General features: G+C 44.5%; 1 long non-coding RNA gene across 1 annotated transcript in view; it reads right to left on the bottom strand.

Annotated features, from left to right (window-relative positions):
• Positions 1-2,374: 2,374 nt before the first annotated feature.
• Positions 2,375-7,702, bottom strand: part of LOC105854023 — a 126,443-nt gene continuing 121,115 nt past the window's right edge. The window contains exon 5 of the long non-coding RNA XR_001145751.1: positions 2,375-3,012. This is a non-coding gene — a long non-coding RNA (uncharacterized LOC105854023). The remainder of the gene's footprint in view (positions 3,013-7,702) is intronic.

Raw genomic sequence — 7,702 nt, 5'->3', positions numbered from 1 at the left:
CACCTGTCTCTAAGTATGTGAGAGAAAATTTAAGTGCTATCTTACTTAAATCATTGCAGTGCTGGGTTTCTTTGTTACTGTAACATAGGTCCTGTTGGGATTAACACAAGGCAAGGATGGTCGGCAGCAAAGCAGGCTGTGGGAGCTGGGGTTTCTTCCTTCCACCTCCTTGCATTATCCCAGATGAAACTGTCTTCCCTTTTCTGTCATCCAGCCATCCACATCCTTCACTATATTGTTTTAGGATATCAATCATGTTCAGTAGATGTCACACAAAGCAATTTTTCCTAGAAAAGGACAACCATTTATCTGTATGCAATAAATGTCCTTTTCTTTCTTCTACTTCTCATCTCCATTTTTATCTCTTGACCTTTTCCATTCATATGTGTTTTCTCTCATTCTTTATTATCTTTATAAGACAAAACCAGAGCTATTCAAACCTAATTAGAGTAAAAAAAAAAAATGTTGGCAATATACTGTAACAAAGAAACAAAGAAATGGATATAGTAATATTCATACTTGTACAGGCACTGTACAATATTCATACTTGTCCAGGACACTGGGAAACTCTAGATGAGATGTTCCCAATAGAACATGATGGCCAAAGAAAGACAAAGATACTGCTCCATGGTTACAAAACAGGCTAGATGGGTAAAAACTGGAATTTAAAACTCAGACTTTTTGACTTTTGGTCAAGTCCTGATTCTACCAACTTGAGCTGTGCCACCATCAACATTCAAAGAAGCACAGGCTGTGTTTTTTTGTTGTTTTTTTTTTTATTATTACAAAAGTTTATTTTTACATTACATCATTTTGTACATTTTTTTTCCATCTCGATTGTAATCCCCGCAGGTTTCCCATCACCAAATCACCCATGTGCCATCACCATAATCCCGTGCATTTCTCTCCCCCCCTCCACGTTTTGGATCCCATTCCCCACTCCACCCCCACAAAATGTCTCTGGTATATGGTTGTTCATTATTTTTGTTATTTTCTCGCCGCACAGGCTGTGTTTTTAAATTCTGTCTTCTCTTCAATTAAATCTTGCTCCCCTTTAAAATAGAGGGCAAACCGTAACCTCTAGACTGTAGATGTAGGTCTCAAAATTGTGCCAATTGGACATACTAGAATTTGGGGAAGGACATGCCTGGCTGCCAGGGGTGACTCCTGACTCATCTCTTATAACCCAGCCCTGACGAGGTCCTCTGGACACAAGTTCTTTGAAGGCTTCTTCACCACCCACAGCCTATCACACAGTGCTGAGAAAATAGTACAAACTCAGTAAACACTTATCAGTTGATTTCAGATTTGTAGGGTGAGTTTTCCTTGGCTTGCTTTCATAACCTTCTCTCTTCCCTTATGTTGGCCATCTCCTCCCTTCCCAGAGCCCTTCAGATTCCTGGGTCCTGCCAGCTATAACATTGCTAATGAGCGCTTCTGTCATAGGAATCACTGCTCGTGTCCATGCTGTATGACTCAGCACTTACTCACACAGCTGAGTAATGCTGGTTGTTTTCCCTGTGTGCAGCCAGCTTCTTCCATGAGAACTTTGTGAACTATATCGTCAGACATGCCCTGATCTGGAAAACAAATATGACTTGTCAACTGCCCCAAGATGCCAGGGATTGCTCCCCTCGCCCGCCATCGACATCGGTGTCCCTCCTCCCCTCCTCTTTGAAGCTCTTTGTCTCTATGCAGAACACACTCCATGCAGCAAGAGTTCCCTCCTGCTAGCTCTGTCCCAAAGAGCTGAACTTAGCCTGGTTCATGCCCCGCTGCTGTGGTGTTCTAGTTTGTGGGTGTCATATTTGTAGCTGGAATTTCCTTCCTTATGTTAATTCTGTATTGCATATTCTCAAAAACTGTATGAAAGGTAGGCTTTCATATTCACAGAAATGTTCCTTTTGGCAATTTTGAGGCTCTTTATGATGTTTTACTTGCAAATAATTGTCAGCCTAAAGCAACACATTGTCTTTGATAAGTATTATTTTAAATTTGTTATGTTAGAGCAATCAAAACATAAAAGGATCTAGAAAATGTAGGTGGCCCTCCCTGATGGCACAACGGGTTAGGATGCAGCACTGCAAGCAGCTGCTTCAGTGCATGTTCGATCCCCAGTCCCAGAGGGGTTCCACATGGTGTATCAGACCTCTTCTGTCTTGTTTGCTGCTCCCCTCAGCAGTGTACTTCATCAGTCTGCCTGTTCTGCTCCCCATTCTGACTCCTTTCACTGTCCCTGCACCTCTGGCCTGTACCCCAGTTTTGTATGCATAAGTAAATAAATCTTTTTTAAAATGTAGGTAAGTAAGTAGCTAGGCAAATGAATAGATGGATGGATGGATGGACAGATGGACAGAGAAATTTAAAACACTGAACATTTATTTCATCAGAGTCCATTCAGGAGGAAGAGCCACATCAATCATTTATTTGAACAGAGAACTGAATATGAGGAATTAACCAGGCAACCAAAATAACGAAGTGATGATTAAATCAGTGTTGGGGATGCAAATAAACAAATACTGTCACCACCTTGGGCCGGTAGGGAAAGGCAGAGGCTGGAACTATTCACACTTAGAATCTTGAGGGAGGGACCTCTGGTGTTGAATCTTAGACCCCAGGGAAGGGCATTGTTCACCTAGTGCTGGTACCTTTGTTTGGGGAGCGGGGAAAGAACGATGTGAGGTGACAATAGTTGCACACTGTTGGGAAAGCTGCAAAATGAATTCAGCTGTTGTCCCAAGAAGGTACTGGTGGTGCAGGCTGAACATACTCCAGGAGTTATCATACTCAGAGAGAGGAAGGAGGAGTCACCTTCTACCTCTAGTGCTCTGTATGGGTAGAGCTCAAGGGGAGTCAGCTTGTGGAATGGGTATGGCTTCATCCTCTCGCTGGCATCACAGGCTTCAGAGTGGAGACTGGAGAGCTGAGCGATAACTGCTTCTTAGCTATCACGCCTGGGGAGCAGGCAGTTCTCTCACCTGCTGGGCATCTTGCGAAGGGCCCCTTCAGTTCCTAGAGATAAGAAAACCAAAAAACTTGAGCATATATTTATCCGTAGGGACGCTGATGCTGAAAACCAGAAATGCTGACTGTTGCCAAGACAGAGATGAGATGAGCAGAGAACCAGAAACAAGAAGCAAAGGCCAAAGACAGCAAAGGTGTGCTGGAACTGAAGTAACCGAGTGCTAGCGGGCTAGGCGGGGCAGGGAACGGAAGGACAGACGGAGCGGATCCCGCTTGCTTCCGGTGAGTAGATGCAAGAGCTGGTGAAGGCAGAAGATCAGAGCAGGGAGCCAGGACAGAAGCCTGCACGGCACACCCACTCTGGTCCTGTTTCCTTCCTCTGCCAGATGAAGGTTTTGACTGAGAGCATTCAGCACTAACATTCTCTAACCCCACGTCTTCTTTGTCCTTGGTTACCTGTTTCAGAAAGTAAGTACCAGGCCTATGTATTTCTCTGAAGTTTCATTCTTCCTTCCAGGAGGTATAAATGTTTGAGGAGACTTCTCTGTGTACAGAGATAGGCCGGGAGGGAGCTCTCAGCAGTGCTTGGCCATGATAACAAAAGTCAGAATGAAAATTAGGAAATAAAGTAGGTTCTTTTACAAGGCAATTTAAAGGCTCTCGGAGATCTCAGAGCTTTTTGAAGCAAAACTACTTGAATTTTCGGGGAATTAGACAAAAGTTATGAAAAGATGAATTCAAATTGTGCCATTTAATCACTTTGCCACAAATCCAAGAAAGTAACATCTACAGAATCCCTCCAGAGTTTTGGGGCGGGGGTGAGAGGTCAAGGCAGTTTTTAAAGGCACAATTTCTGACCTCATGGGGGTGCTTATCCAGGGTTGGTTGAGCACCTGCGCAAACTAGGCACTGACTTGGGCACACAGGACATGGTTCAATGTGGGGTTAGCGGTGCTCTGTCTCCCCAGAGTGTATCGCCAATAGGAGAGATGGGAACACACGGTCTATATTAACATACACAGCGGATGCAGGCACAGAGAGATCAACCACAGTGGGATTTTTCTGGTAAGTGATCATAAGAAAACAAACAAGGGGCTAAGCAAAACTTGCGAGTGGAGGGATGTTTTGGATAAAGCATGGGCAAGGTGTCGCTGAGAGGAGCTATTTACTCTGGAGACCAGCCTGGTGTAGGGAACAGAGACAGGAGGGAGACAGTTCTGGGAAGAGCAAGCAATGCATGCAAGACCCCAGAGGATAGACAGAGCTGCCTGTAGGGAATCTTGAAAGAAATGAGTATGGCCAAAGCAAATTGAGCAAGAGAAGGGAGAGGAACCAAGGGAAGCTGGAGGGGAAGTAGGACCCAAATCAATCTGTTCCACTGTATGCATTAAGGAGATTACTCAGGCTGCCAGAGAACAGATGGAGAGGCAGGAAGATCAGATCGGCAAGGAGACTGGGCCATAGAAGGCTTCAACGGCTTGGATTACAGGGGAGACGGAGTGAATGGCTGGATTAAAGATATATTTTTGAAAGACTTGAATGTGCCTGTGGCAGGTCAGCAGAGAGAGAGAGATTAAATTCTAGATTATTCCTTGGAGGACAGCATTCATGAAGAAGCTCTGCAGGCATAGGTAACTATCAAGAGATTTGTATTAGAGCTCAAGCTGGACAGGGAGATGAAAGAGAGATAATAGGTGGTTGATTTCCACTGCATAGCAACTGTGCTAAGTGCTATCAGTGGCTACACACGGAGGTCTCTAAGGGTTGTTTCATGGGAGATGTGCGATCTGGCAAAGACATGGATAAGGAGCAGAGTTGGAATAATCTGGGAGGAGAGAGGAAAGTATTACAGGCATGAACAAAAATAGAACATGAAATAAAAGAGCTGATGATTAAACACATTTGCCAAGAAGGCAGCATTAGATCGGGAGGGAAGAACATAGAAGGCAAACGGAGGTGCTCTGCCATGTCATCCAACTTGGGGGAAGTTAGCTGCTTTCACTAGGTACCTGCCAGCCGAGTACGGGCCATGGTCACTCTCAGCTGCCCTGTGACTAACCTCCAGACTAACTGTCCTTCGTTTAGGTGGTGTGTTAGCTACAAATTTTTAATTCAGGTTCATCAGGTAAGCAAAAAGGAAAAGAGAAGGAGGGGAAGAAGGGAGGAGGAGAAGAGAAGACAGGAGAGAAGTGGGGGGAGGAAGGGGAGACTGGGGAGGAGACCAGAGGGAGGAGAAGAAGGGGGAGAGGGGAGGAGGAAAGGGAGGGGGAGGGGCCAGAGGGAGGAGGTGGGAAGAGAAAGAAAATAAGAAAGGGGAGAAAGTTGAACCATGACTGGCAAACTTCACTGAAGAATGTAGGAGAAACAGACAACATAGCAGGAAGATTTATATTCAGATTGTTTTTTTTAATTGAGTCTTCAATTATCTAACACAGTTATGTGGAATACCTTTTTCTGTGCCCACCTGAAATAAATGAGGTGTCTCTGTAGTTAAAAAAAAAAAATATCCACAGGTGCCAAGCCTTTGAATAAATTGCAGTCATTGGCTCTGCCCACATAGAGAACATTTATTTTCTCTAAGCACTTCTGCTGAATTTATCCCAAGTGCAAGGAATGACTTAATTTGCAACTAAAAATGTAAACATTTCTGGTCAAAAAAAAAATTTCTCTGTATATAAAAATCACATTCTATTAAGGATATTAACATACCTCTCTGGGGACCCTCTGAAATCTTCCACAGTATCCTGATTGTTGTCTCAAGTATTTATTAACCAGACTTTCTCTGTAAGGGCGATCCTTGGGTATGATTCTGTCCAATTATTGTGAGAGGAGTATTAGATTTGCCTCATTTGCCTGACTCTCGGTACCTCTTTCCCTCCTCGGAGATTAGGAACTATATTGGGAAATAATATTGATTTATCCAAGCGGATTTGTTTTGCAGGGTGAAAATCATGGTGTAATACTGCGGTGTAAATATGAATGAGCAATTGACCATATAACTAACTATCCAGCCTTTTCGCTGCACCTAGCTTGTTACTTGTGTGCCTACCCGTAAATCCTTGCTTACAATTCAGCACATCGTGTGAGGCAAGGAATTCTCAGGATGTTTTTATTGCCTCCCCTTCAAAATTAGAAGCTCATAAATTAGAAGCTATGAATGTCATGAAAGAGGGCATCTCCACGAGCTGTGAGCCATGCCAGGGTGCCCTTTTACAACAGGTGGCTGGTCCTTTCCCAGGTCTTTTAGTGACTTGATCTAATATCTTTTTATCCCATACACAGTCTTACTCAACTCCCTCCTCTCTGCCGATTCATGGACCAGCATTGGTTATGGGCCAGCAACACCTCTCAGAGCCAGGACATGGGAGAAGTCAGACAGATGTGAATTTGCATCTCCTATTACTGCACTCTAACAGTGTGACCTTGTGCAAATGTAAGTATCCCCCAAGTAGAAGACTAGTTCCCCTAGTTGATTTGTTGTTCCAACCCAATGGTGAAGTCATTTTGTCCCTTGGGTTAAGGTGCTGTCCTTTGGGTTTTTCTACTTCCTATAAAACATCATCTGTGAAGGGATAATTTATAAACATCTGATTCCCCATCAGACTTTCCATCTATTTTTAGCATCTGTTGTTAATTCTCTTTTTTTTTTAAGATTTATTTATTTATGCATGCAGATCTGGGCTAAGGTGAGAGGTGCAGGGATGGTGAGAGGATTCACCAGAGACAGAGTAGGAGCAGAACAGGCAGATCGACAAGGTACAGTACTGAGGGGAGCAGTGGGCAGGACAGGAGAGGTCCGCCACACCATGTGGGTCACCTGTCTCCCCCAAAAAAAGTTATTTATACTTTTGGTATTACATCAATTGTCCCTCCTGAATAATCTTTAAACTAAGTCTAAGTTGCAATTGGGTTCCTTTCTCAGTAACCTTTAGCTTTTCTACATTTGTCTAAAACATAACTTTCAACATAGCTACTGAAGAGAACATTCCTTTTTAAATCACGTGTCTTGCCTTCGCTTGGATTCAAAAGGTCTCTTTCTCATCTTGGGCTGTTTCAACATCAAAATGCCTCCAGCTACTACTTCTAAGCAGCCAGTTAGCAAGGGGTGTCTCCATTGCTGAGCACAGGGAGCAGGAAGGAGAAACCTGGGCTGCCTTGGACAGTCTCCTGTTCTTGGCCCAGTTCTGGCGGTGGGCTTGTTAACCCTTCCTGTGCTGAGAAGGGCATTGCGGCCTGGGAGGGGCTGTGCATGAGATGTAGGCCACATACCCGGCATGGCCACACCTGTGCAGTTGCCTTTATCAGCGCTGGGAGGAATCGTGTCCTTACCACATGAATTACAGCCTTGCCTGGCTCTTATCCCCCAGCTTGTCTCTGCTACCTTTCCTGGGTCCTGTCACCTCAGATGTGTATTTGAGGGACACCCTTATTTTTAGGGACTAGATTTGGGGGACACCCTTAGTTTAGGTACTGACTTATATGCTCTCCCTTCTAGTAGCTCCCTAGACTTTCAGTTCCTCATCATTTCTGGTCTGTGACTCCCTAAGTTTCAGGTGAGTGAGACACTCCCTTGGGTCACTATTCCCAAGGGAACCCAGGGAACCTCCCCTGGGCTTGTGTTGGATTTGGGCCTGAGCTGGGTCTTGACCAGCTAGTGTGTGCCGTTAAAAAAGAAAAGAAGGGCTCTCCCTGGTGGCACAGTGGGTTAAAGTACAGCACTGAGAAGCTAAAGCCACTT

Source organism: Condylura cristata, unplaced genomic scaffold, assembly GCF_000260355.1.
Source record: "Condylura cristata isolate star-nosed mole 26May11 unplaced genomic scaffold, ConCri1.0 scaffold00024, whole genome shotgun sequence".
Lineage (NCBI taxonomy): Eukaryota > Metazoa > Chordata > Mammalia > Eulipotyphla > Talpidae > Condylura > Condylura cristata.
Note: the sequence above shows the minus strand (reverse complement) of the source record. Positions and strands in the feature narration are given on the sequence as shown.